Here is a 27,945-nt window from a genome sequence, read left to right as displayed (position 1 = left end):
CAAAGAAATTCTACTTTCTGGGTGTGGGATCCAGGCATTAGTATTTCATTTTTCAGCTCCCCAGGTGATTCTAATACAGCTTTGTGGATAGAGACACTCTCTGGCCAGCATTCAATGGTAACAGTTTTGGGACTTCCCTGGTGGCGCACTGCTTAAGAATCCGCCTGCCGATGCAGGGGACATGGGTTCGAGCCCAGTCCAGGAAGATACCACATGCTGCGGAGCAGCTAAGCCCCTGCGGCACAACTACTGAGCCTGTACTCTAGAGCCCGCAAGCCACTGAGCCCACACTCCACAACAAGAGAAGCCACCACAATGAGAAGCCCACACGCCGCAACGAAGAGTTGCCCCCGCTCGCCACAACTGGAGAAAAGAAAGCCCGTGCGCAGCAACGAAGACCCAGCACAGCCAAAAATAAATAAATAAATTAATTAATTTTAAAAATGAGAAGACTTTTGTGATCAATCCCTTTTGGTCTTCTAGACAAACATATTCTAGTTTCAGAAGCCTCCTAGAAATTCATTTCTTCCATGAAATGAAATAACACTAAACAATTTCTGCTAAAGAGGGCAGGAGAGGTTAAAGAAAAGAGAAAAGCAGAAAGAAGCTAATTTCACTTTTATGAGACAACCAATTTCCCAGCTGGTGGGTCTTGTTTGGTCAATTGGTCAAAGATTGGATTCTCTTTGTTTTACTAAGAAACATGCTTGCTATCCATCCTTCAAAGAAAATAAACATCAAGTTGAAGACAGTGTTGAGTAAAAAGATTATTCAACTGGGATTCACAAAATCTGGATCATGTTTAGCCGTTAATAGTTGTGGTACGTGGGACCTTGAACTTATCACTCTATGTCTCATTTTCCCATCAGAAAAATGGAATAATATACTTCCGTCTTCCCAACTCTCTCTTAATCTGTCTGGGTATCTATTTGTGATCCATTCAGCAAAATACCTTAAAGGATGCATTTTTTCTTCACATTGCCAAAAGTGGTGGGGTAGACTTTTTCCTTACATACCCACAAAAAACATTAGAGAGACCAAATTATAAAATCCTTAGATTAAAAACAGATAAAATAATTAAAGCAGTGCTGTGGGAAAGCTTTACTCAAACTAACATACTGAAAGTTCTGGGGAGGATCGATTGTTTATGATCCTGTTCTCTAGAGACTGAAATTCTTGGGATACAACAGATGGTTTTATTTATGTAGCAAAAGTTCAGCTCTAGTGAGGTGCAGCTGGCAAATTCACACAGAAATAACAGAAACTGTGTTTATGGCTATGTACATATCCTTGCTCACAGGAGGGATCTTCCATTGTTTCTCACGGACATTTGAACTAATTTTAAATTTACAGTGTTAAAGAGAAGGCCCACTACATTGGAAAGGAACAGCAGCCTCCCAAGACAGCAAGGTAACCCACAACCTAAAATTTAACATGGAAAAGAGGCAGACCTCTGTGGATCTCCTCTATCCAAATGCAAGACAAATCTCACTTAATTTACTCTTTGATGTTCATATCCAATCTTGTCTCTTCAAATAGCATTATTGAAAGTGAAAAAGAACCCAACCCTCTCTCCATGTGAATATTTCAAGCTGCATCCTGTGTCTACTCCTGGCACTGAGTCAGCCTTGTCAGCCCAATTTAGAACACATGGCAGTGATCCAGCTCATTGTGGCTGTTTGTGGTCCCCAGATCAGGTTTCAAAAAAGAAGGGGCAGCAATCCAGTGACCTTCTCAAGATAGTAAAGAACAACTCTGGTCATGACTGACACCTGATCTTTCTGCTAACATTAGCTCCTAATCAAAGATGGTGCCAAGATTGCATCAGGCACCAGCCCACAACATTTCCGTCCTCCTCCAAGAGGTGTGGAGCATCCTGTCAACCGCTGAGTTTCAGTTTTTAGAATGCCTTTCCCTTTCAGACCCAAGGAAGTTTGGTTTTATTGACATTTGAGATAAAGCTCAAGGCCTGTCTTAATTGAGATTTCCTGTTCTTTATAGTGCATGCTTATCTACTATTCATTGTCTTTATACCTCGAGAGATTCAGTGTGATTCATAACAAAGACATGGTTATAAAGCTCTAAAATTAACAGCCTTAGACGTTCATATTATAATCAAGAGACCTCATGCACTTGGGATGTTTTTCCTGTGCATCTATCATCCTGTCATCCCTTCTTAAAAATGTGGCCATCATTCTTACTGGACTCTGAGTCATCCTTCTTCTCTATTTCTGCTGGGTCTTCAAGACTGGCTCAGGTGGAGTCACAAACTGGGAACCCAGCAAGGTCCTACAGAAGTACTCTTTATCAATAAGGACTTACTTACAGCACAAGGAATTCTATTAAATACTCTGTAATGACCTATATGGGAATAGAATCTAAAAAAGAGTGGATATATGTATAACTGACTTTGCTGTACAGCAGAAACTAACACAACATTGTAAACCAACTATACTCCAATAAAAAAATTAATTAAAATAAAAAAGGAAGAAGTACTCTTTATCTTCTAGGTCAGGTACATTATTTCTGACTTGACCAAACACCAAGTATCAGTGTGAAAAACCACCTTGCTACTTGTCTCAGAATCCCTTTAATCCGGAGGCTGTCCTTTAACCTTACAAAGTCTTTAGGGAATATATGTCCTTTGATCATCCCCTAGCTTTTACATAAAAGTCTATGTTAAAGCCTGAATATTCTTAGGGTTTGGAAATGTTCAAAGTACTATTGGCTTTACTCCAGCTCTGAGTTTACATATATGATTTGTATCAGTAGAGATCCAAGTTTTCTATACAGAATTTTATCTTCTATCTCCCTAAACAGTCTTTGAAGCTAGGTAAAATGAGAAAAGAGTATGGAATTATTTCACCCTGCCTTGTTTGTTTCCATGAGGGTTCGAACCAAAAGGAAAAGATGAGTCATTCAGCATCATTCCCTATTTGGTGGTTTGGACTCTAGGCTACTGTAACCAAAAGGGGGCAGCACTCCACGGGTTTTCAATTCACAAAAAAGGAAAACTCTAGTTTTTACCTGAACTCTCTACCTTAAGCAAGGCACTCCACTCTGTGTTTCATGGAACACAGAGACGATTAATACACTGCTCTAAACATGCAGGAACAAGGAAAGAAGAAAGCACTGGGGTAGCAGTTAGAACACAGCTATGCATTGGAACATGGTAAAAGATTAATCTGGAAATAAAAAGTGGGATTAGATTATGAGGATCCCTTGTACCTCAGGTGTTTATCCTGTATTTGGAATGCATTTGGGAGCCACTCAAAGTTTTCCAGCGAGTGGGTAATAGGATTATACCTCTGTTTGGAGCAGCTACTGATACATCTGATAAAGATGTATTAGAGGGACTGAAATAGGGTGAGATCAAACGGCAGAGGGAAAAACAGATAGGAAAATAATATAAAGGACATCCAAGAAGTGATGAAGATCTAAACCAAAGGGATGGCAGTGAGAATGGAAAGGTGAGATCTGATGGGACAGGCACTGCAAAGGAGGAAAACATGTCCTTAATGGAGTAGATATAGGGAGAAAGGAACCAAGATATGCCCAAAGTTTTACTTCTGAGAGTTGGGCATATGGTAGAACACTTAACCAAAATTGGGAAGACAGGAGAAAAGAACTTTTTGAAAACATTTTCTCTTCAGGGAGAGTGAAACACTACTCCGTTGCCAAGATGCAAGGAGTGCAGGGTGGAAATACAGGAATGGCATGAACCCAGAAACTATCTTGGAAAGAAGAATTAGCCAAAATGTATACTCCACCTTTTTTAATTTGTTCAGCTGAATATATGACCACTTGCAGATATAGTGTTGTACTTTATGGCATGTGTTGCTGTGTCCTCTTGGCTTTATATGACTCAACTTATTTGTCCTTTTATTCTAATTTCTTTATATTTGTATCTAGTGACAGTGCCACATCAAATCCCTTTGTGAATAAATTAGAATAAGCATCAATTAATCAATTATAGTTACAACATTTTTCTATACATACTGTAAAGACACACACAGTGACAGCAAGCACATAGATTCCTTATGCAAAATGCACATCACTAGCATTTGCTAAAAACAAATGTGGTAGGTACTAAATTAAAAGTTTTATACATATCACTTCATTTAATCCTATGATTAATAAAACAACTCTGTGAGGTCATTCCATTATTATCCCATTTTACAGATGAGGAAATTGACCCAATGAGGAGAATTAACGTGTTAATATAGCAAGTAAGAGGCAGAGTTTGCATTATAACCCAGGCAATCTCATCTCAAAGTCCCTTATCGCTTCACTCTCTGCCTCTCTGTCCAGATTGCCCTTATTATTGTGTTATCCCCATTTTGCTGGTTCTTCTCTATACGTGCCATGTTCCACTTTGGGATGTCACTTTCTCACGTTGAAGGAACACTGGCCTCCAGAGCCAGTGTATTCAATCAGGAAGCTTTGTTGCCTCTATATATAGAATATGAATGAGCAGATTCAAGAAAAGGCACATTGCTTCATTTCTCTAAAACTGAATTAAATCTGTCTCTGAGTCCCCACACATCAGTGTAGAAGGATGACAATCCAATACCAGTTGTTTGGGAGACTCAATTTCTCCCTGTATGAAATCATACAAGAACCCTGTCACAATATTAGAAAAAATGGGAGGAAGAGACAAGGAGCCATGCTTACTTTTGGTTCTTTCAACCATCCAATTTCCTGTAATTAAGCATGACATATTCCCATGTCTTTTATGACTGCCAATATGTTGGTGACTATCAAGTCTGTGACTTCAATCTACTTTTTTGTCTTGAGCTACAGATTAATATATCTGATTTCCTACAGGTAAGTCCAAAAACACTACAAATTTAGTATGTCTAAAGCTAAACCAAACTATCATTTCCTAATATACCCCTCCAACCACCACCCTGTTTTTTTATTGCTCATTTTTTGGATGACATAATTATCCACCCATTTCCCAAGGGACAGGGCAGGATTGGAGACTTCTTAAGAGTTCTACCACTTTTTCAAATTTTACATCTAGAATTTCGAGTCTGAGTAACCATAGATCACCAAGCCCTTGGATTATATCAACTTAAATTGCTGCTTTTGGCCTTGATAGATGATAGATGTGCATGTTTGTATAGTCTGTGCTCTGCACACTCACCACACTTAAGATTGTTGATGAAGGTACCGTTTACTTTATGGGCATTATAGATTTATATGTTTTTTATAAAAGTTTCTCACTTCACAATAAAACATCCATTATAATCAGTGATATGAATATTTTCCAATAAATAAAGTACCTTAAGAAAGGATACCATTACCTAATTTGCATAGAAGTTCCACATGCGCTAACTGTAGCCTTGGGCCTCCCGGCTTCCAGACATTTCCTCTAAGTCATTCATGTACTGCTGCAATACTGACCTTTCCAAATGCAAACTTTATCATGATTTTCTTTCAGTGGAGCACAAAGGTCTCCACTATCTGCTTTAGCCTAGCGGCTGATGTGAACGTTCTGCTTCAACCATCCTGAGCTTCTTACAGTTATTTAAATGCACTATTGCACATCTTTGCATGTGCAATTCTTTCAGCTTATAATACCAATCCAACCCATCCCCAGTCCACCAGTTTTCTACCTGGAAAACTTCTAATCTTCCTTCCAGACCAGCTCAAGTATTCCCTTCTCTTTAAATCCTTCTCTACCCTAGAAAAGATGATTACACTTTCTCTTGTGCCTTCATCCTACCTCTACGTCTACCAATAACAATTATTTTTTTTAACTGATATACTAAATCAGGAGCTCCTTGGTTTAGTATAATCATGTACTATTTAACTTTTCTTTTCCAATGGTGATGCAAATTGGTATAAAGGGAATGTACTGGATCAAACAACTGGCTAACTGGCTCTACTGCTTGTTGTCTAGCACATTCTTTGAGCTATGCTGCTGCCTGCTGGCAAGCTTGCACTTTGAGCTGTGCTGCTTTGTGCTGCATTTGCTGAGTCCTACTGAGCCTCTGTCATAGATTTAACTGACCTAATTAGAAAGTTTTGAAAACTAACATTTAGAGACAGGAGTATAAGATTGGGGTCCTACTTAAAAAGTGACCCTGGGTCATGTGCCGTAGGATAGGACCAGACCTATCTGCGTATCTCAGATTGAATCATGAGTTTGATTCCAGCATAAGCTGCGACTAACTCTAAGCTCTTACCCTGTGACCACTGGTTGTATGTCTCAATTAGGGCATTGGCCCTAATTCTAGATAGAGCTCAGGAGAAAGGCTGGTACACTGTGGAATATACAGGCCCACTCATGTTGTATACAGACTACTTATGGTCGGTCACTTATGTGAGGAAGACAAGTCACTGTGGTACATGCTGCTGTCACATTCCTAAAAGCAACTCTATCCCGCCGCTGTCAAGAAACAGCTATCAACTCTCTAAGCAACCACAGCACTAAAACAAGCTCAACATCTTTTTGGCCTAGTTAGGTTCTGATGGCAACATATTCCTCATTTAAATTTTTCTTAATCCCATTTATGTTGTTTTTCACAAGCTGACCCACCTTGAATGATACTCCCCACAATAAAGGGCTCTAGAATCTGTCTGAGTTACAATACTATAGCACTCTCCTTAGTGTTCCCCCAGAGTCTCCTCCATGTTGAGGCTTTAGCAACTCCCTCTAATGCCTGTTGAAGTCTATGGACCCTCCATGATGGCCACAAGTTGCCCATGGACTTTTGGGGTAAAAAACTGCCCTCCTCAGCCACATTAGATTGCCCCATTAAAGGGACAATCACTGACTGTACACTGGGTCATCCTGGAAACAAAAAGCTCTCACAGGCCTTGACCATGATCGTCCATACCCATTATGCCTTGGGTTATGAAAGCAGCACCCTGCAAGCTCAGCAAGGCCCCCAAGGCCTCTTTGCTAATATAGAAATGGTACCCACAGGAAAGAGACAAACCTCGCCCTTCTGGCATATCTTACTTACAGGAGGGGGTGGTCTCCCCTTTGGTACCTTGCCAAAAGCCTTATTTCTGGAGGAAGTCAGCCCTCTCAAAGACCCCTTGGCTATCGGAGAAGCCCCTTGGGAACAGCTGAGTGAATAGCAACGGGAGGGTTTTTTGGGGTTTTTTTTTTGTATTTTATGTATTTAATGAAAAGTATTATGAACTGTACTTTATGAACACCAACATGTGATGGATGCTCGCTCAAGAGCTGCTGCTTTAACTAGGATATCGCAAACCGTGGATGGGATCCAAGGGCCAACACAGTCCAAAACGTCATGCACTGGGTGCCCTGGCCAAATTTTGGCACCACTTGCACATTTTTCAAAACGGTTAAGCCACTGTTATTTGTCCATCTAGTCCAGCAAGAACAATTTCTCACTCAAGGTTATTTTCTTTATTTAGAGTAAAGAGATCCGGAAATCTCTTGCCTCATATATACCCAAAATATAAACCAAGATCTCACATGTTTCTGCACATACTTAAAGCCACAATACAAGGCCTCACTCCCTATCCCTTTCAGAGTTCTAAACGTGACTGAAAGTGATCAAGATGCTCATTTCACTTCTCAGCATACACAATGTTGGGCTCTTGCAAAAGGCATTTAATGAAGCTTTCACCTCCCTTACTGACCTCAGGCTACAAGACCTATATAGAGCCATAAGGACTTACTTAAACAAGGTCAAATTCAATTAAATGAAACATGACCCATTTCAGTCATCAGTCAAATATCAGGGTGAGTTGTAAATTATGAGTCTGACTCCATTTTTGATGTTTGACTGTTGACAGCTTTCAAGCCTCACCACTCCCACTTTTTCTTCTGTCCCACATGTGGGCAAGCTGATAAGAGAGCTCTCCTCTGGCTCCAGCACAAGTTCAAACCATATAAGCCTGCTCCAGTAAGCAGCCCCACCCCCCGGTCACAATAAAAGCCAAGCCAGTCTCCTTTTCCCTGCTCTCTCAAGCCATTTTCAGACCTACTTGGGCGCCTGCTTTGCTGTCCTTAGAAAGCCTCATCCTGTGAGTAATAAGCCTTCAAATGCACAACATTTTCTATATTATATCTCAGTGCTCTACTGGGATTCAAGTCTTACCTGAAACTTCCACTTCAAAAGCAGTAGTTAAAACTAAAAAGTCATAATTTACATACTTGGTACAGAGAAATAACTTTCAAAATAAAAGTGTACAAATGCAAAAAGATAAGGGTAGAAAGAAGATTTTAAAAGTATTACTTCTGTTTCTGGCAAAACTGGAGTAACAGGGATCAGGTATAACTTCCCAACTGAAACAACTAAAAACCTGTACAAAATGTATGAAACAATGGTTTTCAGATGCTGGATGTCAGGCAACACTAGACAGTGATCACTGAGAGAAACACTGTGGTGAGCACTTCAATTGCCCCAGTCTAGTGTCTGAGTAGAAATGGGGATCCCAGGCATAGACTGGTAATCTCTTTGAGTTGAGGAGACAAGCTGAGAGATGCAGCAGGCCAAGAAAGCCAGAGTTTGCAAGGCAGAGTTCTGAAGAATGGAGACCGTTCCTGAGATCTGAAGAAAGCCCCCCTTAAATATGCAGTTGAGTATTGGTTAGTACACGCATGCAAGTAGAAACTATCTGCTGCTGGCAAAAACAACAACAAATAAAACCCACCTAGGGCTAGGAATAATTCATGTTCCCATGAGACTCAGTGGAAAACCTTGTAATCCACAGGGTATTGGGTAAAGTATTCAGAAGAGTATTACTTTGGTAGTGAAGCAAATTAACCTAGGCTAAAGATTGCTCTGATTTATTCTAACAAAGCTTAAGAGCAACCTCAAAGAACAAATATAATATGTGTAAGACCTGTACACTAAACACTTCAAAACATTCTGCAAAAATTTTAAAAGACCTAAGTAAATGGAGACATATACCATATTCATGGATCAGAAGACTCAATATTGTTCAGATGTCATTTTTCCCCAAATTGATCTATAGATTAAATGCAATCCCAAACAAAATCTCAACAGGCTTTTCTGTAAAAATTCAAAGTACAGAGAATCACCCAAACGACTTTGATAAAGAAGGTAGTTGAGGGATCTATCCTTTTGATTTCAACGTCTATTGTAAAGTTACAATAAATAATACAATGTAGTATTATCGAAAACATAGACAATGAGCTCAGTAAAATGAAATAGAGAATCCAGAAATAGACCAGCACACATATGATCAATCCGTTTTCTACAAATGTGCTAAGGCAATTCAATGGGGAAATAAGAATCTTCTTAACAAATGGTGCTGGAACAACTGGATAACCACACGGTTGGGAACGTATACAAAATTAACTTGAAATAGGTCATGGACCTTAAATTAAGATCTAAAATTTCCAGCAGAAAACTTAGGAGAAGATCTTCATCACCTTGTTTTTGCAAAGATTTCTTAATATAATATAAAAGACACAAATATAAAATCATCACATTTATTTCATTAAGTTTAAAAACATTTACTCTTCTAAAACTATTGGGAGAAAATATTTGAAAAACATTTTTCTGAAAAAGGACATTGATCCAGAATGAACATATATATATATACACACACATATATTTCTGATAATTCAATAAGACAAACAACCCAATTTTTAAAAATGGACTAAACAACTGAACAGACACTTCACCAAGGAAGATAAAGGAAGATATATGGATGGCAAATAAGCACATCAAAAGATGCTCAACATCATTAGTCACTAGGGAAAGGCAGATTAACATTAAAATGACTGATCATATCAATTCTTGGCAATGATGGAGAACAACTGGAATTCTCATACACTGCTACTAGAAATGTAAAATGGTACAATCACTTTGGAAAACAGTTTGACGATTTCTTAAAAAGGTAAATATATACCTACTATATGACCCAACAGTTCTATTCCCAGTTTTTACCAAAGAGATATGAAAGTATCAATCCACACATAAACTTATACATGGATGTCTATGGAATTTAGACTTATTTGTAATAGCCAGAAACGAAAAACAACCCAAATGTCTACCAATAGGTGACTGGATCAACAAATTGAGGTATATCCATACAATGGATTACTACTCAGCAACAAAAGGAAAAATAATTGATACATGCAAGTACATGGATAGATCTCAAAAAAGTATGCTGAATGAAAGAAGCATACTTCTTTCAAAGTACCAAAAAAAAAAAAAATACTCTGATATTCTATTTTTGTAAAACTCTGGAAAATACAAACTAATCCATAATGACAGAAAGCAGATAAGCTGTTGCCTAGGGGGGCGGGGAAGAGGGTTCTGAAGAGAATGGGACAGATTATAAAAAGGCACAAGAAAACATTCGGAGATGATTGAAATATTCATTATTTTTGTTTGTGGTGATGGCATGTTAGGTTTATACATATGTTAAAATTTATCAAATTGTATACTTTAAATATACGTAGTTTAATAAATGTCAATTATATCTCAATAAAATTGTTTTAAAAAATGATACCAGAGTTTGGCAAAAGGTATTATATATATAAAATGGTGCTTCAGCAAATGCAGCAAACTCTGAAATTTTCCGAAACTAAGACTCTGAATATTTCTATTAGAAGATGAACAATAGCTGCTCAATTTGGGGCAAAAATTACAGCAGAGTAAAAAACTGGGACTTCTCCTTGTTTTCTAGCCATCCATGGCTAAAATGTTTTTCTCTCCTCTAACGAAGAGTGATTACTGAGTATACATATTGTAATTGATCACTTACAAGCCTACATTTACTATTTTAAAACTTACCTTTAAATTACTGATAGCTTTATTTTGTGTCTTCAGAATCAACCTCAATTATTTCAAAGTCTTATTTTAAAGAACTTCATTTGGCCATTGTTAAAATAGATACATATGTCTGGGTTGTTGAAATGAAACTTCAGTCTTCATCTTGGTATAGAAAAGAGCTAACTGAGCAAGCCAGGATAACAGTCACCCTGGCTTGCTGGTAGGTTCCATCACTACCCCCAGACAAGGACCACACCCAAAGTGGAGTTGCCAAGATACCCAGTCTGACACAGGATATGAAAGAAGAGCTCAATGTGAAAAAAAACTTAGAAGCAGAACCTAAGGGTGCATGAAAAGAAGGATTTGCTTTCCTAGATAAAGGAATACAAGTTCCCCTGATTAAAAATGTGAATCATGCTTATTCCTTTCAGCTCTATAATCTCTCTGAAGAATCTTAATCTGAGAGGCTTCTAATAGAGTAAGGCAATGTTCAAGGTAACTTCAATTAAGTCCTCTTGGACCAACACTGATTCACTTTTAGAAATACAGTTCAGCACATTTTCCTGAATAAGAAGCTTTTCTTTTATATAATATAATTTTCTGAGTCATTTTAGTATGCCAATACAATTTTCAACTTGTATTCATCTGAGAGCTTCACACCTAAAAATGAGGTATTTGTATCTAACACTTTGATGACAGGTGCATTTTGAAAGCCTTAATTTTCATAAATAGATATTACATTAAGCACTGCATATCACCTAATTCTACCACATAGATCTATATGAGTGACTTCGATATTTCCTTGTTTTTTATTTCCGTTGAGAATGTATTTGGAGAATAGAAAATAGGCTTGCCTACTTTGTAGAAGATCGTATTGTTCTTCTTTCATGTGTTCTATGCATTTGGAGCCAAATTTGCATTTCTTTTTTTTATTGTTTTTATACAGCGGGTTCTTATTAGTTACCTATTTTATACATATTAGTGTATATATGTCAATCCCAAACTCCCAACTTGTCCCACCACCACCCCCCCACACTTTCCCCCCTTGGTGTCCATACGTTTGTTCTCTACATCTGTGTCTCTATTTCTGCATTGCAAACTGGTTCATCTGTACCATTTTTCTAGATTCCACATATATGCGTTAATATACGGTATTTGTTTTTCTCTTTCTGACTTACTTCACTCTGTATGACAGACTCTAGGTCCATCCACATCTGTACAAATGACCCAATTTTGTTCCTTTTTATGGCTGAGTAATATTCCACTGTATAAATGTACCACATCTTCTTTATCCATTCGTCTGTTGATGGGCATTTAGGTTGCTTCCATGACCTGGTTATTGTAAATAGTGCTGCAATGAACATTGGGGTGCATGTGCCTTTTTGAATTATGGTTTTCTCTGGGTATATGCCCAGTAGTGGGATTGCTGGGTCATATAGTAATTCTATTTTAAGTTTTTTAAGGAACCTCCATACTGTTCTCCATAGTGGCTGTATCAATTTACATTCCCACCAACAGTGCAAGAGGGTTCTCTTTTCTCCACAACCTCTCCAGCATTTGGTGTTTGTAAATTTTCTGATGATGCCCATTCTAACTGGTGTGAGGTGATACCTCATTGTAGTTTTGATTTGCATTTCTCTAATAATTAGTGATGTTGAGCAGCTTTTCATGTGCTTCTTGGCCATCTGTATGTCTTCTTTGGAGAAATGTATATTTAGGTCTTCTGCCCATTTTTTGATTGGGTTTGTTTTTTTAATACTGAGCTGCATGAGCAGTTCATATATTTTGGAGATTAATCCTTTGTCAGTTGATTCGTTTGCAAATAGTTTCTCCCATTCTGAGGGTTGTCTTTTCCTCTTGTTTATAGTTTCCTTCGCTGTGCAAAAGCTTTTAAGTTTCATTAGGTCCCATTTGTTTATTTTTGTTTTTATTTTCATTACTCTAGGAGGTGGATCAAAAAAGATCTTGCTGTGATTTATGTAAAAGAGGGTTCTTCCTATGTTTTCCTCTAAGAGTTTTACAGTGTCCATTCTTACATTTAGGTCTTCAATGCATTTTGAGTTTATTTTTGTGTATGGTGTTAGGGAGTGTTCTAATTTCATTCTTTTACATGTAGCTGTCCAGTTTTCCCAGCACCACTTACTGAAGAGACTGTCTTTTCTCCATTGTATATCCTTGCCTCCTTTGCCATAGGTTAGTTGACCAAAGGAGCATGGGTTTATCTCTGAGCTTTCTATCCTGTTCCACTGATCTATATATCTGTTTTGGGGCCAGTACCGTATTGTCTTGATTAGTGTAGCTTTGCAGTATAGTCTGAAGTCAGGGAGTCTGAGTCCTCCAGCTCCATTTTTTTCCCTCAAGATTGCTTTGGCTATTCGGGGCCTTTTGTGTCTCCATGCACATTTTAAGATTTTTTTGTTCTAGTGCTGTAAAAAAAATGCCACTGGTAATTTGATAGGGATTGCCTTGAATATGTAGATTGCTTTGGGTACTATAGTCATTTTCACAATGTTGATTCTTCCAATCCCAAAACATAGTATATCTCTACATCTGTTTGTGTAATCTTTGATTTCTTTCATCAGTGTGTCATAGTTTTCTGAGTACAGGTCTTTTACCTCCTTAGGTAGGTTTATTCCTAGGGATTTTATTCTTTTTGTTGCAGTGGTGAATGGGATTGTTTCCTTAATTTCTCTTTCTGATTTTTCATTGTTGGTGTATAGGAATGCAAGAGATTTCTGTGCATTAATTTTGTATCCTGCAACTTTACTAAATTCATTGATTAGCTCTAGTAGTTTTCTGGTGGCATCTTTAGGATTCTCTATGTATAGTATCATGTCATCTGCAAACAGTGACAGTTTTACTTCTTTTTTTCCAGTTTGGATTCCTTTTATTTCTTTTTCTTCTCTGATTGCCGTGGCTAGGACTTCCAGAAGTATGTTGAATAATAGTGGTGAGAGTGGACATCCTTGTCTTGTTCCTGATCTTAGAGGAAATACTTTCAGTTTTTCACCATTGAGAATGATGTTTGCTGTGGGTTTGTCGTATATGGCCTCTATTATGTTGAGGTAGGCTCCCTCTGTGCCCACTTTCTGGAGAGTTTTTATCATAAATGGGTGTTGAATTTTGTCAAAAGCTTTTTCTGCATCTCTTGAGATGATCATATGGTTTTTATTCTTCTATTTGTTAATATGGTTAATATCACATTGATTTATTTGCATATATTGAAGAATCCTTGCACCCCTGGGATAAATCTCACTTGATCATGGTGTGTGATCCTTTTAATGTGTTGTTGGCTTCTGTTTGCTAGTATCTTGTTGAGGGTTTTTGCATCTATATTCATCAGTGATATTGGTCTGTAATTTTCTTTTCTTGTAGTATCTTTGTCTGGTTTTGGTATCAGGGTGATGGCCTCATAGAATGAGTTTGGGAGTGTTCCTTCCTCTGTAATATTTTGGAAGAGTTTCAGAAGGATTGGTGTTAGCTCTTCTCTAAATGTTTGATAGAATTCACCTGTGAAGCCGTCTGGTCCTGGACTTTTGTTTGTTGGAAGATTTTTAATCACAGTTTCAATTTCATTACTTGTGATTGTCTGTTCATATTTTCTATTTCTATTTCTATTTCTTCCTGGTTCAGTCTTGGAAGGTTATACCTTTCGCAGAATTTGTCCATTTCTTCCAGGTTGTCCATTTTATTGGCATAGAGTTGCTTGTAGTAGTCTCATATGATGCTTTGTATTTCTGCGGTGTCCATTGTAACTTCTCCATTTTCATTTCTAATTTTATTGATTTGAGTCCTCTCCCTCTTTTTCTTGATGAGTCTGGCTAAAGTTTTATCAATTTTGTTTATCTTCTCAAAGAACCAGCTTTTAGTTTTATTGATCTTTGCCATTGTTTTCTTTGTTTCTATTTCATTTATTTCTGCTCTGATCTTTATGATTTCTTTCCTTCTACTAACTTTGGGGGGTTTTTTGTTCTTCTTTCTCTAGTTCCTTTAGGTGTAAGGTTAGGTTGTTTGAGATTTTTCTTGTTTCTTGAGTTAGAATTGTATTGCTATAAACTCCCCTCTTAGAACTGCTTTTGCTGCATCCCATTGGTTTTGGATCATCGTGTTTTCATTGTCATTTGTCCCTAGGTATATTTTGATTTCCTCTTTGATTTCTTCAGTGATCTCTTGGTTATTTAGTATTGTTTAGCCTCCATGTGTTTGTGTTTTTTACATTGTTTTCCCTGTAATTGATTTCTAATCTCATAGCATTCTGGTTGGAAAAGATGCTTGATATGATTTCAATTTTCTTAAATTTACCGAGGCTTGATTTGTGATGCAAGATGTGATCTATCCTGGAGAATGTTCCATGTGCATTTGAGAAGAAAGTGTAATCTGCTGTTTTCGGATGGAATGTCCTATAAATATGAATTAAATCTATCTGATCTATTGTGTCATTTAAAGCTTGTGTTTCTTTGTTAATTTTCGGTCTGGATGATCTGTCCATTGGTGTAAGTGAGGTGTTAAAGTCCCCCACTAGTATTGTGTTACTGTTGATTTCCTCTTTTATAGCTGTTAGCAGTTGCCTTATGTATTGAGGTGCTCCTATGTTGGGTGCATATATATTTATAATTGTTATATCTTCTTCTTGGATTGATCCCTTGATCATTATGTAGTGTCCTGCTTTGTCTCTTGTCACATTCTTTATTTTAAAGTCTATTTTATCTGATATGAGTATTGCTACTCCAGCTTTCTTTTGATTTCCATTTGCATGGAATATCTTTTTCCATCCCCTCACTTTCAGTCTGTATGTGTCCCTAGGTCTGAAGTGGGTCTCTTGTAGACAGCATATATATGGGTCTTGTTTTTGTATCCATTCAGTGAGCCTTTGTCTTTTGGTTGGAGCATTTAATCCATTCACATTTAAGGTAATTATCAATATGTATGTTCCTATGACCATTTTCTTAATTGTTTTGGGTTTGTTTTTGTAGGTCCTTTTCTTCTCTTGTGTTTCCCACTTAGAGAAGTTCCTTTAGCATTTGCTATAGAGCTGGTTTGGTGGTGTTGAATTCTCTTAGCTTTTGCTTGTCTGTAAAGCTCTTGATTTCTCTGTCGAATCTGAATGAGATCCTTGCTAGTTACAGTAATCTTGGTTGTAGGTTCTTCCCTTTCATCACTTTAAATACATCATGCCACTCCCTTCTGGCTTGTAGAGTTTCTGCTGAGAAATCAGTTGTTAACCTTATGGGAGTTCCCTTATATATTATTTGTCATTTTTCCCTTGTTGCTTTTGATAATTTTTCTTTGTCTTTAATTTTTGTCAATTTGATTACTCTGTGTCTCGGCCTGTTTCTCCTTGGGTTTATCCTGCCTGGGACTCTGCATTTCCTGGACTTGGGTGGCTACTTCCTTTCCCATGTTAGGGAAGTTTTCGACTATACTCTCTTCAAATATTTTCTCGGGTCCTCTCTCTCTCTCTTCCCCTTCTGGGACCCCTATAATGCGAATGTTGGTGCGTTTAATGTTGTCCCAGAGGTCTCTTAGGCTGTCTTCACTTCTTTTCATTCTTCTTTCTTTATTCTGTTCCACAGCAGTGAATTCTACCATTCTGCCTTCCAAGTAACTTTTCTGTTCTTCTGCCTCAGTTATTCAGCTATTGATTCCTTCTAGTGTATTTTTCATTTCAGTTATTGTATTGTTCGTGTCTGTTTGTTTGTTCTTTAATTCTTCTAGGTGTTTGTTTGTTCTTCTAGGTCTTTGTTAAACATTTCTTGTATCTTCTTGATCTTTGCTTCCATTCTTTTTCTGAGGTCCTGGATCACCTTCACTATCATTATTCTGAATTCTTTTTCTGGAAGATTGTCTATCTCCACTTCACTTAGTTGTTTTTCTGGGATTTTTATCTTGATCCTTCATCTGGTACATAGTCCTCTGCCTTTTCATTTTGTCTGTCTTTCTGTGAATGTGGTTTTCTTTCCACAAGCTGCAGGATTGTAGTTCTTCTTGCTTTTGCTGTCTGCCCTCTGGTGGATGAGGCTATCTAAGAGGGTTGTGCAAGCTTCCTGATGGGAGGGTCTGGTGGTGGGTAGAGCTGGGTGTTGCTCTGGTGGGCAGAGCTCAGTAAAACTTTAATCTGCTTGTCTGCTGATGGGTCAGGCTGAGTTCCCTCCCTGTTGGTTGTTTGGCCTGAGGCGACTCAGCACTGGAGGCTACAGGTTCTTTGGTGGGGCTAATGGCGGACTCCAGGAGGGTTCATGCCAAGGAGTACTTCCCAGAGCTTCTGCTGCCAGTGTCCTTGTCCCCACAGTGAGCCACAGCTGCCCCCCACCTCTGCAGGAGACCCTCCAACACTAGCTGGTAGGTGTGGTTCAGTCTCCTATGGGAGCACTGCTCCTTCCCCCTGGGTCCCAATGTGCACACTACTTTGTGTGTGCCCTCCAAGAATGGAGTCTCGGTTTCCCCCAGTCCTGTCGAAGTCCTGTAATCAAATGTCACTAGCTTTCAAAGTCTGATTCTCTAGGAATTCCTCCTCCCGTTGCCAGACCCCCAGGTTGGGAAGCCTGACATGGGGCTCGGAATCTTCACTCCAGTGGGTGGACTTCTGTGGTATAATTGTTCTCCAGTTTGTGAGTCACCCACCCAGCGGTTATGGGATTTGATTTTATTGTGATTGTGCCCCTCCTACCATCTCATTGTGGCTTCTCCTTTGTCTTTGGATGCAGGGTATCTTTTTTGGTGAGTTCCAGCGTCTTCCTGTCAATGATTGTTCAGAAGTTAGTTGTGAATCTGGTGCTCTTGCAAGAGGGAGTCCAAATTTGTATTTATAATAAGACATCCTTCTGCATTCTTTGCCTCAACAGGTTGGCAAATTTGATTAGATTTCTTCATTTTGAAACTTTTCCAGGTATTCTACCTGTTTTTTTTTGTTACTATGTCTTAATTGTATTCATTCATTTTCAATTTTATTCATTAACTGAGGATCAATTAAATATCCAGCACCATGGTAAGTAATGATAAGTGGGAAACACATGAATAAAAAAGATTAATTAATCTATACTCTCAAGAAATATTCTAATCTAGTGGATATATGTATACAAACAATATTATATGTGATGAAGTGCCTTTCCTTCTGCTCACCGTAATCAATGCGGAGGAGAAAAGAAACACAGAAATTTGGAAAAGGTAATTAGACATGGTATCCTCCAAGATTAAACTAATAGAGTTGGGAGATACATAAAAAAGAGCATATGAATCTTATAAGGCAGCTATTGATAAGAACTCAACATGAATGATGTAAGATCACTGCCTTTTTAAAATACTCAGGAAACGCAGAAAAAGTAACACAGAAGGAAAAAGCAAGCCAGTGTAGGAGGCAATCCAATGCCCTTCCCCACCTCTTAAGCCAACATCTACCTCTCCAGGGACCACCCTGAGAAGAACAATGACTCACATTGCCAAATCTTCATCCATATGATCTGGGATTTTTTTCCAGCTTTATTTATTTTTTTATTAAAGTATAGTTGATTTACAATGTTGTGTTAGTTTCAGGTGTACAGCAAAATGTTTCAGTTATACATACATATGTATCTATTTTTTTCAGATTCTTTTCCCTTACAGGTTATTATAAAATATTGAGTATATTTCCCTGTGCTGCACAGTAGGTCCTTGTTAGTTATCTATTTTATATACAGTAGTGTAGGATTTGAAAGATATAAGGTAAGGCAAGGGCCTTGTTAACTGCTGGGAGAAGGGCTGTGATTTGGAACAGGAGGGAAGGTAGAGACTTGGAGCCAGAGAAAAGAAGGAATAAAAAGGACAAAAGCAGAGTGTGTTGGAGGGAAGGGTAGTGGTAGAGGAAGAAAGAGAAGACTTGAAGAAAGAAAATGGATTCTTATTTGGTACACAGGGATGAGTCAGACTACAGGTGCAACACATAATTTTTCACAAACGTGCCCAATGTGTACATTCTCGATTTTCATCACTGGAAGCATTGAGCAAAGAACTGTTTAACCATTCTTCAGCATTCTGGGTGTAAGTTTAGCTAGCAAAGAAGAATTATTAGTTGCTGCCTCTACCACCACCACCTATTTCGGTATATTGGCACTTGTAGGAGTTTGTCAAGTACATAATGAAACCATTCAGGGAAATACTGCAATCCAAAAATCTGGAAAACTGTTTCCTCTGACCATTGTTTGCCTTACCCAGAGTAAAGTTACCAATGCTCCTCTGCAGCCAAAGAAAATGGGTTACAGTAGGCAGTAACTCTAAGGAAATAGTTATTAAATGACATTAGCAAAGTATAATATACTTTGGGAGCTCAAAGAAGGGATATCACTTCCCTGGGAAGTGATCAGGGAAAGCTTCATGGAGTATATGACATTTGAAGAGGATAAGACTGATAGATTGAACTAAGAAAAAGGACAGTCACAGTAATAGAAACATTAGAAGTGAAGGAACAAAAGCATAAAATCAAACAAGTATGTCTACAACACAAGGTACATGAGGGAAGTCTTAGAAGATGAGGCTGCAAAGGGAGGTTGGATTAGAAAATATTTTGAACTAAATAAAAATGAAAATAAATAAAATATATCAAAGTTTGTGAGATGGTACCAAAGCATTTCTTAGAGAAAAGCTTACAGCATTAGATGCCTATCTTGGAAAAGAAGAAAGGTCTAATTTCTACCTTAAGAGACTAGAAGAGCAAACTAAACCTAAAGCAAGCAGAAGAAAGGAAATGATAAAGAGCAGAAAGCAATGAAATTGAAAAGTGAAAAACAATGCAAGACATTTATAGAATAACAAGATGGTTCTTTGAAAGGATCAATAAAATTGATAAACTGACGAAGAATAAAAGAGAGAAACACAAACCATTAATATAAATAATGAAAGAGGGGTTGCTAGTACAGCCCTCACTGACCTTGAAAGGATAGTAAAGGAATACTCTGAACAAGTTTATGCCTTAAAATTGGACAACTTAGATAAAATGAGCCAATTTCTTAAAATAAGAAATCTACTAAAACTCACTCAAAAAGAAATAGCTAGCTTGGATAGTCATACATATATCTATTAAAGAAATCAAATTCAAAAACATTCCAACAAAGCAAGTTCCAGGCCCAAATGGTTTCACTGCCAAATTCTACCAAACTTTTGAGGAATAAATAATACCAATTCTACACAATCTTTTCCAGAAAATAAAAGTAGAGATAAGACTTTCAAGCTAATTTTAGTGGGCCAGCATTATTCTTATACCAAACAAAGTACAAGAAAATAAAATTACAGATCTATATACCTCATGAATGTACAATAGATACAAAATTCTTCGAGAAAACATTAGGAAATTGAATCTAGGAATATTTCAAAAAGATCATGACTGAGTGGGGTTTATCCTGGGAATTCAATGCTGGATCAACATTCAAAAATCAATGTAATGCATCTTATTAACACACTAAAGAAGGACGACCACATGATCATATCAATAAGTTCAGGAAAGGGTTCAACAAAATTCAAACTTTATTCATGATTTAAAAAAACTTTAAAGAGTAGAAATAGAAGGAAAGTTCCTTAATTTGATTAGGGAATCTGCAAAATACCAAGTAATATAATTCTTAATGGTGAAAAACTGAATGTGTTCCCTTTAAGATAGGGAACAATGCAAAGATGTCTGCTCTCACAATTCCTTTTCAATATTCCTGGAGATTCCAGCCATAGCAAAAAAGCAGGAGAATAAAAAGCAAAAGGTATTCACTTAGTTTGTAAAGGAAGAAATAAAACCACCTCTATTAGCAGTGGACATGATTTTCTATATAGAAAACTCCAAGGTATATTCAAAGAAAGGTCCTGGAACTAATGAGTGAGTTTAGCAGTGCACAGGATAAAATATCAATATAAAAATTCATCCCTGTTTCTATATACTATAAATGTACAAATAAAAACTAAAATTTTTAAAAGTACTATTTACAACAGCTCCAAAAAGGATTAAATACTGAGGTGTAAATCTGACAAATACATGAATAATATATATGCTGAAAACTTCAAAACACAGATGAAAGAAACTGAAGAAGATCTGAAAAGAAATAAAGAGATATATTCATGTATTGGAAGACAGAATATTGTTAAGATGTCAGTTCTCCCTTAATTGATCTGTAGATTTAATGAAATCCCAATCAAAAACCCAGAAGAAGCATGATTCTTCTTCCCAGAAAATATAAACAAGCTGATTCTAAAAGCTTTTGACAAAGTAAAAGAATTACAATAACCAAAACAACTAAAAGCTCAATTAAAAGAAGATCAAAGTTGTAGGAATCACAGTATCTGAATTTTCACACTTACTATAAAGCTTCAATGATCAAAACAGGGTGATGTTAGTGAAAGAACAAAGGCCAGTGAAACAGAAAATAAACACAAATATAGTCAGCTGGTATTTGGCAATGTGCAAAAGCAATTCAATGGAGAAAAAAAAAAAAAAAAAGACCTTAACCTGTATTTCTCACTTTATACAAAAAATACCTCAAAATGGATCATAGACCTAAATGTAAAATATAAAACTGTCAAAATGTGAAAGAAAACAAAGGAGGGGAGGGGAGGGAAGACGATGACAGAGCCTAACTAACATCTGCTACAGATACATATTCAGTTTCCTAATTGCTTAAAGATGGTCTATTTACCAAACTAGAGAGGGGCTTCTCAACAACTCTTTCTCTGTCCACTGAAAGAAGAGATGATAACTTCCAAGATAACACACTTAGCATTGAGGTTCATAATGAAGATGCCTATTAGGAACACTCAGAAAAATCTATTAAATTATATCCTCCAAGTCGGCCAGAAGTCACTGCCAAAATAAAGTTACCTATTACCTTCCAGAGTATTTCATATTTTTCTAGGACAAACTTACCTTAGCCTTTGCTCCATTCTTTTAACTTCATACTTTTATAGCTATGATTCTTGTTGATGTCATGGTGCAAATTGATCAGGAACATTAATTGCCGTCACTTATCATTTTCATATCTTAATTTCCCAGTATAGTTACTCTGAGACCCCTCTCAAAAAAACTAGCACAACTTAATAAAACATGACATACCCTGGTTGGCCTATATTTGAACTAAGTGTCTTCAAGGATGCTTACTTGATTAGGTAAATCAATGTTTACCCCTTACAGCCTATTTTTTTAACTCTCAGAGTCAAAGGCTGTTGCTAAGTCAACACATGAGAAAACTACACTAGAGTAAGTTAACCATTCATGTGGTGGAGGATCCTTCTCCTTATTAGGGCTGAAAGAGTTTGTAAAGTATTATGAGAGGCAATTCTTGAGTGACTGGGAGATGACTTTCAATTGCTCAGGCTTTTTGCACTTATTTTGTACGTGTGTGTGCATGTGTATGTGCGTGTTTTTCACTAGGTGGTGACGTGCTAAACAAAATCAACTCTGAGGTTTCCTGCTGTTGATTTTTTTGAGGACATATAAAGCAATGTTCATCAGATAGGGCATTATGGGGTGAAGGTGTAACGTTTCACTTCACCATCATTTTATAGTTTAACTAGAGTAAAGTAAAATATTAAAAGGTGGAAAATAAGATGATTTTTCTTTTAAAAATCTTGGACAAATGAGCATCCTTTGAAGAAAAAAATTAATTATATAATTAGTAAGAGAAACTTTTAATTAAAAAATATAAGATCACACTAATTCCAATACCATTATCTATCATTACTGCTTTTATTTAGACTTTCAATATTTATCTTGTTTGATGAAACCAACTGTTAATTTTTTGCCACGTTCAAGTCTTGACCCCTCCACTGAGTACTCTATAAAGAGATCTTCCAAAAATTAAATCTGATTTTACCACTCTTAATTTTTAAAAAAGACATCCAAAAACTCATTTAAAAAATCAAAACCAAAATTTCTAGCCTGTTACTCAGCCACTTCACAATCCAGCAGTAGCCATATCTTTGGACAGTCTCCAACTCCCCACCACTGACACCAACTCACACCCTTCACTCTACAAAGCCTAAATTGTCATCTTTCACTGGAAAAGTATACCTTTTCCAACTCCATGACTGTTACAGGAAAAGGAGCAGGGTGAGAAGAGCAAGGCAGTTGCTTCAAACACAGAGTTTAAAGGGGGCACCAAAAAAACTCAAAAATCAAGACAAATATTTTAAGTAATACTTTTAAAAATCTAAGTCAATGTAAAAAAATGTATAATAAACAAACTACCGGGGCTTCCCTGGTGGCGCAGTGGTTGAGAATCTGTCTGCCAATGCAGGGGACACGGGTTTGAGCCCTGGTCTGGGAAGATCCCACATGCCGCGGAGCAACTGGGCCCGTGAGCCACAATTACTGAGCCTGCGCATCTGGAGCCTGTGCTCCGCAACAAGAGAGGCCGTGATAGTGAGAGGCCCGCGCACCGCGATGAAGAGTGGCCCCTGCTCGCTGCAACTAGAGAAAGCCCTAGCACAGAAACGAAGACCCAACACAGCCATAAATAAAATAAATAAATAAAATTAAAAAAAAAAAAGAAAATGCTCCCTATTTCACTTGCAAAATTAATTTAAAAAAAAAAACTACCATAATTTTAAATTAAAAATGTTATCCCTGCCTGAATTTCATTCTGCGTAGGAAAGTCTTACTTATATTTAAAGACTAACTTAGGGACTTCCCTGGTGGTCCAGTGGCTAAGACTCTGTGCTCCCAATGCGGGGTTCCAGGTTCGATCCCTGGTCAGGGAACTAGATCCCGCATGCCACAACAAAAGATACCGCATAAAGATCCCGCATGCCGCAATGAAGATCCCACATGCCGCAACAAAGATCCCGTGTGCCACAACTAAGACCCAGAGCAGCCAAATATATAAAAATAAATAAATAATTTTTTTAAAAAAAAAAAATAACAACTAACTTAAATGTTAGCTCTCTGAGGGTATTCTCACATCTTCCCAGAGGATGACACGTTTACTTTTCTCTGCCTCTAACTCTACTGCCATTAATTCTTCTCCAATTGGTGTTGTGCTTATCTCTCTACTTACACACCATTTCCAGTGAACTGTGAGAATTTTTAAACAATCTCTGTATCCCAGTGATTGATACATATTAGGAGTTCCACAAATATCTGCTACACGAATAAATAGGTTATGGTAAGCAGAAAGTGAGACACAAAATTTAGAGTCAGAAATAGGAATTTTCAATGCCACCTGCACAACTCATATTTTTTCAATTTTATGATGCTGGGCATATCTCTGAGCATCAGTTTCCCTATCTTTGTAATAGGAATAACTTTACTTCCATAGGACTTTTGTAAGCTAGGTCCTTATTGAATTTTTTGAAAGAGAGGTCAAATAAAGAGACTAGACATTTATTCATTCACTTGAAGTGAAGAAGGTGACAGGAGAGAAAGGGGAACATGGTTTACCCAGCTAAAAGAACTACATGCTCGAAAACAGAGGTAGGAAAAAGCATTAAATACACTGAGGAACTGCAAGTGGTTCAGCCTGGCCCCATTTTAACAGTGACTGAACATCAGAGGATGAGACAGGAAACAAAGTAGGCAGAATCCAGACTCTGGGGGAGGCTGTTGTCTGATACTCCATCCAGGAATATATGGCATAACTGTGTTAACCTTGAATTAACAAGAATGAGTTTCTGCCAAAATTGTACATGGGGTTCATGAGCTAAGTTGAGTTTGGCCATGGAGAAAAAAATTAAATCAAGCCATCATACACTGAGGTCTATTTCAAATGCCCCATAGAATAAGATTTTAAGAAGAATGTATAGTAGAAATAGAAACAAAGAAATCAATTCTTGAGATATTGTAGAAGTAATATATATAAAATTTGGCAACAGACTGCAAAGGGGCAGGGAGGTTATTGAGAGTGAGGTATTTAAGTTGGAAGTATGTCATGAGAAAGTATAATGCATAAATAGAAACACCAGCATTTAAAATTTTCCTAATGTAAAATGGGGACCAAATTATCTGGTTTTAGTGCTATCCTCTTTCCTTAAAACACCAGCTCTATAGTTTTGTGCAAACATTGCTTAGATTTCAAATGTTGTCTCTCTTGTCTTCCTGCACATAGCAAGTAAACAGAAAGAAAGAAAGAAAAGAAAGAAAGGAAGGAAGGAAGGAAGGAAGGAAGGAAGGAAGGAAGGAAGGAAGGAAGGAAAGAAAAGAAAAGAAAAGAAAAGAAAAGAAAAGAAAAGAAAAGAAAGAAGGAAAGAAAGAAAGAAAGAAAGGGAAAGAAAGAAAGAAAAAGAAAGGAAGGAAGGAAGGAAGAAAGGAAGAAAGAAGAAAAAGAGGGAGAGGGAGAGGGAGGGATGGAGGGTGGAAAGAAGGAAGGAAGGAAAGGTAAACGAAGGGAGGGAAAAAGCCACTATACTACACAGTACATGCTGTCTTCAGTATCTCAGAGAAGACAAATAGCCCTGATGAAAGCATTTTCCAAGCAAAAAGGCAAATGTATGAAATACATATTTAAAAAATAGGATATCACTAATCCAGCAAGGCTTCCTTTTGGAAAGAAAGCACGTTAGCACCACCTGTCTCTCAATTCCCATATTGATCTTACAGTGGGAAGGTGTATCAGTGAGGGTCCTGAGGGAACACAGATGGCATCATCAGAAGAAGTGATTGAAGAAGGTTTAGTGAAGGAGTATCTACAAAGGTGTGGGTGGATTAAGGGAAACCACCAAGTACTGATGAAGCATCTAAGGACTAGTAACACTGAAAAGCTATTACCAGCTGAGGCTAAAGGGGTAAGAAGGAGCAGTTACCGGAACTCAGGGGAAGCTGGATCCGTAGCTCTAGGAAAGGGTACAGGAGCCATGACTTTTAGGAGTGTAGCCAATGCCAACTGTCAAGACTGCAGGGTAGGAACCAAACTCTCGTCTCCCAGTCTCTAGCCTCCTGCTGGTGGTTCACTGACTGAACTCCAATGGAAGCCAGAAGGCAACAGAGGCCAGCCTGAGACACAGTGCAGGGAGAAAAGAGTGGAGATTACCGGGGGTGAGGGCAAATGGAGAATATGCAGCTCCCGGATAGCAGAAACCCTTTTCATACATCTCTGTAAACACATCCCACCACCACTACTCCACCACCTCTACTCAGCATCAGACACAGTGCCTTGCACAGAGCTGGCCATCAATAATGGCTTTATGAATTAAAAAAAATAATGCCACATCCATTCTTGGAAAGGATTAGAAAAAGCAGTGAGAAAAGATCAGAAGACAGGAGAGAGGCAAACCACATCTAAGCCCAGCCTCCTTGGGTCCTCTCTCCAATTTTACAAATCTCTAAAAAGTCCTGGGAGAGGAAAAGGGAGGGACCAGATGGAAGTGAGAGAAGAGGTATTTTTCAAAATTCTTTTTAGGACCCACATGGGAAAGGCCTCTTTTTCTAGTCTCCCACATGGGGGAAAACACTGTAATGAGACGATCTTCTAAATGTGTTCACTTTGACATCACCCCACATTTTGTTTTATCCCCCTCTACCCTTGGAATACCCTCTCCAGTCCCCTCCATTAATCCTCACTGAATATCCTCTTCAGGCCAAGAAAATTTTCCCTTATTTTGTTCCTCTTCTACGTTAATGCACTAACATACATTAGTACATTATGTGTTTATTTGCTTTTTGCTTTATAATGGTCTTCTTGGTTTTTAGGGATATACACCCTGAAATTGCTCTGAAAAAGAGAGAAGAGACCTAACATAAGTTCAAAATATACTGCATAACAAATGTTTTATAAGTGCTCCCTCTTTATTGTTCACAATTATCCAGTAATACAGGTATCGTTAATCCCTGCTCACAGATAAAGAAACTGAGGACAGCCAGATTTCTCAAAGCTATGCAGTAAAGCCAAGATCGCATGTACCTTATTCTTGGCAAAAAAAAGTCACAAACTCCCACCCTCTATCTCACACTCCCCAACATTCATCACTTGCAGTAGTTTAAAGCCCCAATTCTTCATAATCTGCCCCTCCATATCCACGGCCTTTGCCATGTAACTTCACAGCTCCTTTCACTGAAGAGGGGGAATATACCTCACCACTTCACCTTGGGCTCAGCCCTTTGACTTCACCAATGGAATATCAGCAACATGACATAACCAAAAGCTTGAAAGAGCTTGCACAATTGAGCTTGCTCTCTTGCTCCTCTGTCATTGCCATGAGAACATACCCAAGTTTGCCAGGAGAAAAATGAGAGACACAGTGAGCAAATTCAAATCAAAGTCAAGCATAGCCTAGCTCAGCTGATTTCCAGATATGTGAGCAGAGCCCAGACAATCTCAACAGAGCCACCAACCAAGTCCAGCTGAGAGCAGCCAATCCTCAGTTGACCTACAGATCTACAGAATTAATGATTACTGTTTAAAAAAACAGCAACAACAAAAACGCTGATTTCAGAATGCCTGCTCTTCCACTACACCACATTACTAACTTGGTCCTATGATCTCAGAAACATTGACATCTTTTTTTTTTTTTTAATTTATTTTTATTTATTTATTTATTTATGGCTGTGTTGGGTCTTTGTTTCTGTGCGAGGGCTTTCTCTAGTTGTGGCAAGAGGGGGCCACTCTTCATCGCGGTGCGCGGGCCTCTCACTATCGCGGCCTCTCTTGTTGCAGAGCACAGGCTCCAGATGCGCAGGCTCAGTAATTGTGGCTCACGGGCCCAGTTGCTCCGCGGCATGTGGGATCCTCCCAGACCAGGGCTCGAACCCGTGTCCCCTGCATTAGCAGGCAGATTCTCAACCACTACGCCACCAGGGAAGCCCACATTGACATCTTTGACCCTCAATTCTCCATTGTAAAAGGAGGAACTAAACTTTTCTCTTACAAGGATCTTCAAAGACTCCAAGTTATAATGTTCTGTGATTTCTTTTTAATTCTATTTATAGGGGATTCTATTATTCCATTTTTTAATTTCCTCTTCCTTATTCTTCTCCCCAAATGATAATCCAATGCTATATAACAATGTCATTTGTTTACTAGTTTATTTATTCATTTGACAAACTTACTACATGTCAAACATAAGAAAAAGCCCCGTCAACAGAAACTTATAATTAAGTAAATAAATGTTAATTAAGACAAATACCTTAAATAAAATAAAAGTACCTCTCAAAAATTTTTTCATATCAAAGTTATTGCTTTTACTCATAGGCAGACAATTATGTTGTATCCAGGCTCTAAGTTTTTGGAGATAATATCTTCATTCTAAAAGTAAAGAGGACTCGGTGAGC

The sequence above is a fragment of the Balaenoptera ricei genome, chromosome 10, assembly GCF_028023285.1.
Source record: "Balaenoptera ricei isolate mBalRic1 chromosome 10, mBalRic1.hap2, whole genome shotgun sequence".
Lineage (NCBI taxonomy): Eukaryota > Metazoa > Chordata > Mammalia > Artiodactyla > Balaenopteridae > Balaenoptera > Balaenoptera ricei.
Note: the sequence above shows the minus strand (reverse complement) of the source record.